This window comes from Gopherus flavomarginatus, chromosome 2 (genome assembly GCF_025201925.1).
Source record: "Gopherus flavomarginatus isolate rGopFla2 chromosome 2, rGopFla2.mat.asm, whole genome shotgun sequence".
NCBI classification, from domain to species: domain Eukaryota; kingdom Metazoa; phylum Chordata; order Testudines; family Testudinidae; genus Gopherus; species Gopherus flavomarginatus.
In genome coordinates, this window is record NC_066618.1 from 30,308,644 (window position 1) to 30,318,461 (window position 9,818).

The 9,818-nt window shown below is 42.7% G+C and overlaps 1 long non-coding RNA gene across 1 annotated transcript in view; it reads right to left on the reverse strand.

Annotated features, from left to right (window-relative positions):
- LOC127044394 (uncharacterized) overlaps positions 1-9,131 on the reverse strand; it is a 36,332-nt gene extending 27,201 nt beyond the window's left edge. Inside the window, exon 1 of the long non-coding RNA XR_007772480.1 lies at positions 9,041-9,131. This is a non-coding gene — a long non-coding RNA (uncharacterized LOC127044394). The remainder of the gene's footprint in view (positions 1-9,040) is intronic.
- Positions 9,132-9,818: the final 687 nt, after the last annotated feature.

The following is a 9,818-nucleotide window of genomic DNA, read 5'->3' on the forward strand; positions in this document are numbered from 1 at the left end:
TGTCCATGGACATCTGCTGAGGGGAGTCTCACGCAACATGGAGGAGGATTTTGTGGATGAAGAAGAGGAGGAGGAGGAGGAGGAGGAGAATGTGCAGCAGGCAAGCGGTGAATCCGTTCTGCCCAGCAGCCAGGACCTTTTCATCACCCTGGAGCCAATACTCTCCCAAGGTGGGATTCCTGACCCTGAAGGCGGAGGCCTCTCTGGTGAATGCACATTTGTAACTACAATACAAGGTTTAAAAGCAATAGCGTTTAATGTTTGATTTGCTGTGAAGACTTGGGATGCATTCGTGGCCAGTATAGCTACTGGAAAAGTCTGTTAATATGTCTGGGGATGGAGCAGGAACCCTCCAGGGACACCTCCATGAAGCTCTTCTGGAGGTACTCTGACAGCCTTTGCAGAAGGTTTCTGGGGAGGGTTGCCTTATTTCGTCCTCCACAGTAGGACACTTTACCATACCAGGCCAGCAGCAAGTAGTCTGGAATGGCACAAAGCATGGCAGCGAATGGTCCTGGGTTTTGGTCGCATTCAAGCAACATTCGATCTTATATCTTTCTGGTCACCTGGTTGAAATACGGGAATTTTTGTAAGGGAACACTAAAAGGACCCCGTTCATGCTGGGCTGTTTGCGCTTGGCTAAAAGGAATCATCCCTGAGAATAGCCATGCGGTGGGGGGAGGGATGAAGGGATTATCCCAAATAGCCACACGGAGGGGTGGGGGGAAGTGTGTGCTGCACATCCACCAGAAAACCACAGCTCCTCCTTTTAAATGGCAAACCCAACCAGCATTGCTTGCTATGGGAAAGGAAGACGCTGTAGTTTGAAAACATTCCCACGTTATCAAGACGTTAGAAGCCAAACCTGCATGCCCTTTGGCTTACCATGGTTGTTTGGAAACCGAATTCTGTCGCCCAGCCATGTGTGATGTGTCATCATACCGGCAGGCGCTCAACAGGAAAGACAAAATGCGACCTTGTACCTATAGTACATGTGCTGTCTGCTGTGAATTGCTTGAATCACTGTGAAAGAGTCTCCCTTTTGTTCTCAGAAATATATCATCTTAAATTTTACTCTCTCTTTTTATCCCCCTGCAGGTGCAAATGTTTCTATGCTCCCCATATCATCCCCATCCCTGAGGTTATCGCAGATTAGAAGGCGAAAAAAACACACTCGCAATGACATGTTTTCCAAGCTCATGCAGTCCTCCCACACTAAAAGAGCACAGCTGAATGCATGGAGGCATTCAGTGGCAGAGTCCAGGAAAGCATTAAGTGAGCACGATGAGAAGAGGCAGAATGCAATGCGGAGGCTAATGCAGGAGCAAACGGACATGCTCAGGTGTCTGGCGGAGCTGCAGGAAAGCCAACAAGAGCACAGACTGCCACTGCATCCACTGTACAACTGTCAGCCCTCCTCCCCAAGTTCCATATCCTCCTCATCCAGATGCCCAAGAAATTGGGGTGGTGGTGGAGGGGAGGGCTCTGGGCACCCAGCCACAGCACTCCAGAGGATGGCCCAAGCAACAGAAGACTGTCATTCAAACAATTTTGATTTGTAGTGTGGTTACAATAAGCAATGTGGCCTTGTCCTTCCCTCCTCCTTGCCTCCCCCAGCCCACCCTACCCCACCCAGGATACCTTATCAGTTATCTCCCTTTTTTTAATTAATAAAGAAAGAATGCATGGTTTCAAAACAATAGTGACTTTATTTCCTTTGCCAGCTGTGATTGAAGCGGGGAGGGTGGTTGGCTTACAGGGAGTTAAAATCAACAAAGGAGATGAGTTTGCATCAAGAAGAAACACACACAACTACCACACCATAGCCTGGCCAGTCATGAAACTGGTTTTCAAAGTCTTTCTGATGTGCAGAGCACCTACCTGTGCTCTTCTAATGGCTGTTCAAAATTGGCAGCCAGGCGATTTGCCTCAACCTCCCATCTAAACACCGCCATAAACATCTACCCCTTACTCTCACAGATATTATGGAGCACATAGCAAGCAGTAATAACAATGGGAATATTGGTTGCGCTGAGGTCTAACCTAGTCAGCAAACAGCGCAGTGAGCTTTTAAACATCCAAAGGCACATTCTATCACTATTCTGCACTTGCTCAGCCTATAATCGAACTGCTCCTTACTACTGTCCAGGCTGCCTGTGTATGGCTTCATGAGCCATGCGAGCAAGGTGTAGACTGGGTCTCCAAGAATAACTATTGGCATTTCAAACATCCCCAACAGTCATTTTCTGGTCTGGGAAGTAAGTCCCTTTTTGCAGCTGCTCAAAGAGTTCCTAAAGATGCGAGCATCATGCGTCTTTCCCAGCCATCCCACGTTGATGTCGGTGAAATGTCCCTTGTGATCCACCAGTGCTTCCAGCACCATTAAAAAGTACCCCTTGTGGTTTATGTGCTGGCTGCCAAGGTGGTCCGGTACCAAGACAGGGATATGCATTCCATCTATCGTCCCAACCACAGTTAGGGAAACCACTGCAGCAATGCCATCAGCTATGACCTGCCCATTTCCCAGAGTCACTACCCTTGACAGCAGAATGTTAGTGATTGCATTGGCTACATGAATCACAGGAGTCCCCACTGTAGATTTGCCCACTCCAAATTGATTCCATACTGACTGGTATCAGTCAGGAGTTGCAAGCTTCCACAGTGCTATAGCTACTTGCTTCTCAACAGTCAGGGCAGCTCTCATCCTGGTATTCCTGCTCTTCAGGGCAAGGGAAAGCAATTTAAAGAGTTCCAGGAAAGTGGTCTTACGCATCTGAAAGTTTTGCAGCCACTGGGAATCATCCCAGACCTACAACACTAGGCGTTCCCACCAGTCTGTGCTTGTTTGCTGGGCCCAGAATCAGCGTTTCACTGTATCAACCAGCCCCACTGCCGCCATGATGTCTCAATTGCCAGAGACCGTGCTTTCAGGAATGTCTGTGTCCATGTCCTCATCACAATCATCCTCGTGCTGCTGTCTCTTAGCCAGGTTCTGCACATACTGCAGTATAATGCGCAAGGTATTTGCTCGCAACAGCAGGGGTGAGCTGAGCGGGCTCCATGCTTGCCTTGCTATGGTATCTGCACGGATAACCCAGGCAAAAAGGCATGAAATGATTGTCTGCAGTTGCTTTCAGGGAGGGAGGGAGGGGAGAGTGACAACATGTACCCAAAACCACCTGCGACAATGTTTTTGCCCCATTAGGCATTGAGAGCTTAACCCATAATTCCAACAGGCAGCAGAAACTGCAGAAACTGTGGGATAGCTTCCCACAGTGTACCGCTCCGTGAGTCGATGCTAGCCATGGTAGTGAGGATGCACTCCACCGACTTAATGCACTTAGTAGGGACATACACAATCAACTGTATAAAATCGATTTCTAAAAATCAACTTCTATAAAATCAATCTAATTTTGTAGTGTAGACATACCCTTACAAGAGAAAGATCTCAGTTCTATTTCCATTGCTGCCACGAGTTCTTAGTGGCCATAAAGTGCAGTACAGTGAAATTCTAAATGAACACATTGTTTACAACTATCTTTCTAGCCATTTTACATGAGTGGAGGAAAGGTTAAATTAATATGGATTCTTTCTCCTGAGGATGGTGGGTTCCTTTGGTTTTAAGTTATGAGAGGTGGGAAGTATCAGGGATTTGGCAGTAAGATATAAACAGCTCAAAATGAAATATGAGGTTGGCACTTGCACTGTATTTAGGATTTCAGCTCCACTTGTGGAGATCCAGTAAAATGCATAAGCTAGCAATTAATGTGGCTTTCTGTTGTGAGTAAAATGTAGTCTCTCAAGTCAGACCATTTGGTATTAATAGTCTGCCTAATATTTTGCAGGAATTTAATTTGGAGTTAACAACACAGGAAATTACCATTCAGTTTTGATAGTATTTGAAGTCTTTTGGCACTGAAGTTCCAACTCTCTTATTTCCAGGTACCGAAATGAAAGCAAAAACATTTGTATATGTGACAGCCTCTTAAATACCTACACTTCTAAGCAGGAAATCATATTGCAGATATTTCTTCTAAGCTCCCAGATAAGGTTCATACATATGTGTGTGTATGGTATATATATATATATATATATATAGTTGTTAAAACCTGTGGTTTTCACACTTAATTGGGTGTGGCAAGATATCTTCACACTTGATGCTTTTTTTAGCAGAGAAGACAGAAACACAACCCTCTTTGCAGACTTTCTGTTCCTTAAAGAGTAAGCTTAGCATCAACGTATTTTGTTTTCACTGCTACCCTACCTTGGTGACAGTACTAGTTCAATAAATAAGAACTTTCTGTGGCAGACAGAATGGGGCCATTCCAGTTGGATCATAGAGTCCTTTACTTTTTGAAAAGTAGTGAAATATTCATGTATAGATAATAGTATTTAGAGTTGCGAGGTTTGGGGGGAGAGGGGTTGTAAGCCTCCAAGAGCTACAACATACTGCTTGTTGCAGTGTAGCTGTGTTGGCCCCAGGATATTAGAGAGACAAGGTGGGTGAGGTAATATATTTTATTGGACCAACTTCGGTTGGTGAAAGAGAGAAGCTTTTGAGCTACGTACATAGAATATGTGCTAATTATTTACACTAAATGATCTCTTCCACCTATTTAGCTAGGACACTGAGTACCTTTCCCAGACCCGAGGAAGAGCTCAGTGTGGCTCAAAAGCTTCTCTCTCTCACCAACCGAAGTTGGTCCAATAAAATATATTACCTCACCCACCTTGTCTCTCTAACAACTGCTTTGGCAGAAAGAATATATTCTGCTGTCATATGAATATTTGCACAAACAGAATACTGAATTTCACATGAGGCTTCCCCTCCTCCCACTACTGGTTCTTATTGGGTAGAGATAAAGGACCAACATACAAGACCATATCCCTGTTACAAACGGATTACTTATGGGTTGGGGTGAGGGATAGAGAGGACTCAGATGCCTGTCTGTGCTTCCTGGCCAGCTGCTGCCATGAGTCTCTGCAGTCGGGTCAATTGCCATGGGAGTGGAGAAAAAGCAGCAGATCATTTCTAGAGAAGCTGCTGGGTTGAAATTAAGTGGAACAAGACTTTATAAAAGCTGCCACCACCCTGCTTTACTCTTCTAGTTAGCAGGCAGCTTTTAGTAGCCTATGTCCCTGGAAGCAGGGCCAATCAGAGGGGGGGCAGGAGGGGGCAGGAGGACCATTTGGCCTGGGCCTCAAACTCAAAAGGGACCTCAAATTTAGATGCTTGTTAATTTTTTGGCGTTTGATAAGTTTTGCAACTTGTTTTTATACGCATCCCTGTCAGACCAAAATGTGACACACTCTCTCAGCTTAGAGCTGCAAATTTAAGCAAATAAGAGATGTGATTTGGTAAAAGACATAATTTTTTTGTTAATTGACATAGATTTTGTCATATTAAAGAGTTGAAATGTTCATAAATATTAATAAAAATATATTAGTTCTGATGGCGACCAGGTGACTGGTTGGTTAGTTGATCCCTAGCTTGGTAACTTGGCCATCATCATAGGCTTTCGTAGTCTATAGGCCCAGAGTCAAGGTGAAAAATTGTGAGGACAATCTTGTACAGTGAGTTTTGTGAGGACACACTTTTGAAATTTTTGGACATTATCCCTCTGTCTGTATCAATGTCTGTGTTTACTATATATATGTAATCCCTTCGTCTTCAGCTTAGCCTGTTATATTATACCTTGAATGCCTGAGTTTTGACTCAGTGATAAGGATTTTAACCTGACTGTTTTATTTGGTGTTCTTAATTAATATTCCTTCATTTTAAGTCTTTTCAGCATTTGTGTATCACTCAGCATTTGTGTACATGTTTACAGTAGAAGATTTAAAGTGTAGATAAGCTACTTATTTACAGCAGAATATGTGGATAGGCTACATATTGACCAGATAGATCACTATGAAGAGAAGATCTGAAAGTGGTGCAAGCAAGAGATGGTGAAAACAACTGAGTGAAGCAGCAGCTAAGAGCTCAAAGCCAATAACTTCATTTCTCAAACCACAGGAAAACACACCTTACACTACAAACAATGCTACAGATAATGAAAACTCCGCAACTGCAACATGTGCCAACAGTAATAGATGCAGAAGTGGAGATTGGCTTTCTTTGTTTCCAATCAACGTATTGGTGATAGTGCAAATGAAAATTTTCTAGACATAGTTGAGCTCCTCAGCAAATATGACCCACTTTCATCAGAGCATATTAAATGTGTTCGAGAATCGCAAGAGAGGCAAAAGTGCATGCAAGTCCTTTATCTCTCCACACGCATACAAAAGAAGTTTATTGAGCTATGTGGGTGATTTGTACAAACAACAATTCTTGATGAGATTTGAAATGCCGAGTATTTTTCAATCATTGTTGATGCCACTCCAGATTGTTCTCACAAGGAACAGATTGCTATGGTTATTCGATATGTTAAGATTGTAGACAGTTCAAAATTTACTAGCAATTCTAGAAGGTTTTAAATTAGATTTTCAAGTCTGCATTGTTCAAGCCTATGACAATGGATCTAATATGGGTGGGAAGTACAAAGGTGTACAAGCAGTTCTGCTTGAGCATAATTCAAACTGTATTTTCTTTAGCTGTGGAAACCACACACTAAACCTTGTAGGTGTTGACTGTGCTGAATCATGCAAGGAGGCAATTACTTACTTCGGAACTGTTCAGCAAATGTATAATCTCTTCAGTAGTAGTCCACAAAGGTGGGAAATTCTGAAACAATATCTTCCTGTTTCACTGCATGGGATGTCCAAAACTAGATGGTCTGCATGGATTGATGGTGTTCAACCAGTTGCACAGCATATGAATTCAGTGAGAAAGGCTTTAAATGAGCTTGAATCTCTCAATCTTACTGCACAGGCTCGAATTGAACTTGTCTATTCAGAAGCACATGTCCAAATTTCAATGCATTTTGATGTCATCTTTGTGGATGAAGCTACTTACAATGATCCACCAAACTAATCTGGTAATTGAGGCACGCAGTGCTACACTTGATGCTGAGAGGGATAACACTGAAAGTTTTATCAATGACATTCAACAGATTTGTGAACAATGGGTTGTGAGCCTGACTGATCCAAATTAGTAGCACAGAATATTGGCATTTCATCTGAGTCTCCACCAATCACAACTTACCTACTGAATCTGATGCTGAGCAGCATTATAGGGTCAATGTCTTCCTTGTCATCATTGACTCTATTCAATCAGGTCTTACACGTCGATTTGAGTCACTGCAACTAATTTGTACCCTTTTGGGGTTTCTTTGGCAGTTTAACAGACTGAGTAATGAAGATCTACTTTCTGCAGCTGAACAAATTCAGCAACAGTACAACAAAGAAATCTCAAAAGATCTCAGTGACGAGGTCATCAGATGAATATATTCCATGATCTTTAAAATGGATTGCAAGCCAAAACAACTGCTTCAAGAAATACTCGAACTTGGACTCTCTGGAATGTTTCCTAATATCACAATTGCATTGCATATTTTTGTCAGTTTGCCTGAATCAGTGGCTTCAGGTGAACGCACCTTCAAAGCATTGAAGCAGGTAAAGAACTATCACTGTTCAAGTATGGGACAAGAGCGTTTGAATGGTCTCGCCATGTTTAATATCAACTGTGACATTGCACGGAAGCTATATTTTTCCTCAATAATTAGTGCACTTACACAGAAAAAGGCTAGAAAAGCACTTGTTAAATAAAAAAATATTCAAATTAAGTCTCACTCTTTTTTTGGTGCCTTATTTTGTTTTCGTGTATCATCATTTTTTATTTTTATTATGGCTAGAGACCTCAAAAGCTGGAAGTGGTCCAGGCTTCTCTGGACTTCTGAGATGGCCTGCCTGGAAGCATACACTAGACAGCCTTAAGGCACTGATGAGATAAGGATTCCGAGTCGGCCAATGACAAAACTGAGGCCTTGTTTACACTACCGGGGTAAGTCGACCTAGGTTATACTATTCGAGCTATGTGAATAACGTAGCTGGATTCAATGTATCTTAGGTTGGCTAACTGCAGTGTCTACACTGCACTGCATTGACAGGAGACACTCTCCCACCGACTTACCTTAGTCCGCTCGTTCTGGTGGAGTTGTACTGGGAAATTTTGACAAACCAGTAAAGTGCCTGAAACCATTATTGCTTATTACTAAAAGCAGCCATGTCAGCAGGCTGTAAATTGGCCATGCAGCGGCTTTAGCTTAACCAAGGCAGGAGGGGAGGGGGTTTTCGGTGCCACAGAAAAGGCAGCTTGACCCCACATCCTTCCTGCTAAGAATGTTGAAATTGCTGATGTATGTATTTTAGAAAAACGGGAAGCTTGTCTATATGTGCCTCAAGGCATGCACACTCTGAAAAAAATATATCTGGTTAATTAAAGATCAGAAAGAAACCTCTTGCTTGATCTTAAAAAATTGCTTGCTTAGCAAGTTTTCTTTAAGTGATATGTCATTGTATTACTAATGCATAAATAAGGAGAACGAGTTTGAGGAAGCTGGACTCTCCAGGAGGGTTTCTTCAGAGACGCTCCCTCTAGATGCATCTTGGGGTACCAGCAGATGGAAGTTTGACCAATGGAAGACTGTTGCTGTGCCACTCGAGAGCCACACCCAGCTTCAGTAATTATCAAGGGTTGGGGGTGTTTTACTAACCTGTTGCGGACGTGTGTAAGTGCTTGAGACTAACTAAAGTTTTGCTTTAAGTGAAAGCATTCTTATGTTGTCCTGTTTGTGCCAGCCATCTATCAGCTGGACGGCCATGTCTCCCTTGATTTATTTCCCCCCTTGATTTATTACCAAGAACTTTGGGTTAAAAAAACCCCGGGTAACAGAGTACTTCAGCAGCGGAACCCCCCGGTAAGCATAGACATGACCTGAGAATCAGGCCTCTCTGTTCTAAAAGGTTTGTACTGATCAATAAAATGAAGAGGGAGTGAGATGTGGGTCTCTGCCCAAAAGAGGTAATGGCTGGGAGCCAGAAGTCTTAAAGGGTGTGCCCTTAATGGACCACAGAGGGAGAACACACAGGTACAGCTAACCTGAAACTGCAATATTCATTCTTCTCCGGTGGATATTACACTGTCTTCAAGTGGTACGGACAGATGAGACTTTAGGATCTGCTGAACTCCTGTGATCCTAGGAATGAGATAGGGAAAAGCATCTGAACCCAAACAAGGTATCTTTGTCTTTCTACAAAGAATAACTTTTTTATCCAGCTGGCATATCTTGGGAATTCTGTACCCAAAGGCTCTGAGATGCTGTGTTCCTCCCTGAATTTCCATAACACTAGTTCCTTATCTCTGTAACTTAAATCTCAATTTTGTCTTTGTATTGATAATAAAAATTTACAGTACTACAGCTATTTTAACCCTCAACTTGTCCTCTGGGAATTTTGCCTAGAGAGGCAATGTTGTCCAGTAAATAGAACAGTGGACTGGGAGTCAGGTGATCTCAGTTCTGTTCCCAACTTCACTACTGACTCATTATGTACCTTTGGCAATTGTTTTAACTTCTCTATGCCTCAGTCTCTCTGTTTACAATGGGGATACTATGGCGTAGCACCCTTTCTAAAAAAATTTAATTCAGAAATTCTATATAAGTACTAGGTATTTTATTAGTGAAGGATTGTGTACATATCATATAGTACTGGTGAGGATTTGTCCAATCAGCATGGGGGACGGGAATTAATTGCAGCAGACGCAAGAGTTAGTATTTTAACCATACTACATGTTACACAGCTGTGCTCTTCTCCACATTCAGGGATGTGCCAAGACATGTTGGCCAAAACAATGTATTATGCAGCCAAAGAGATAGATG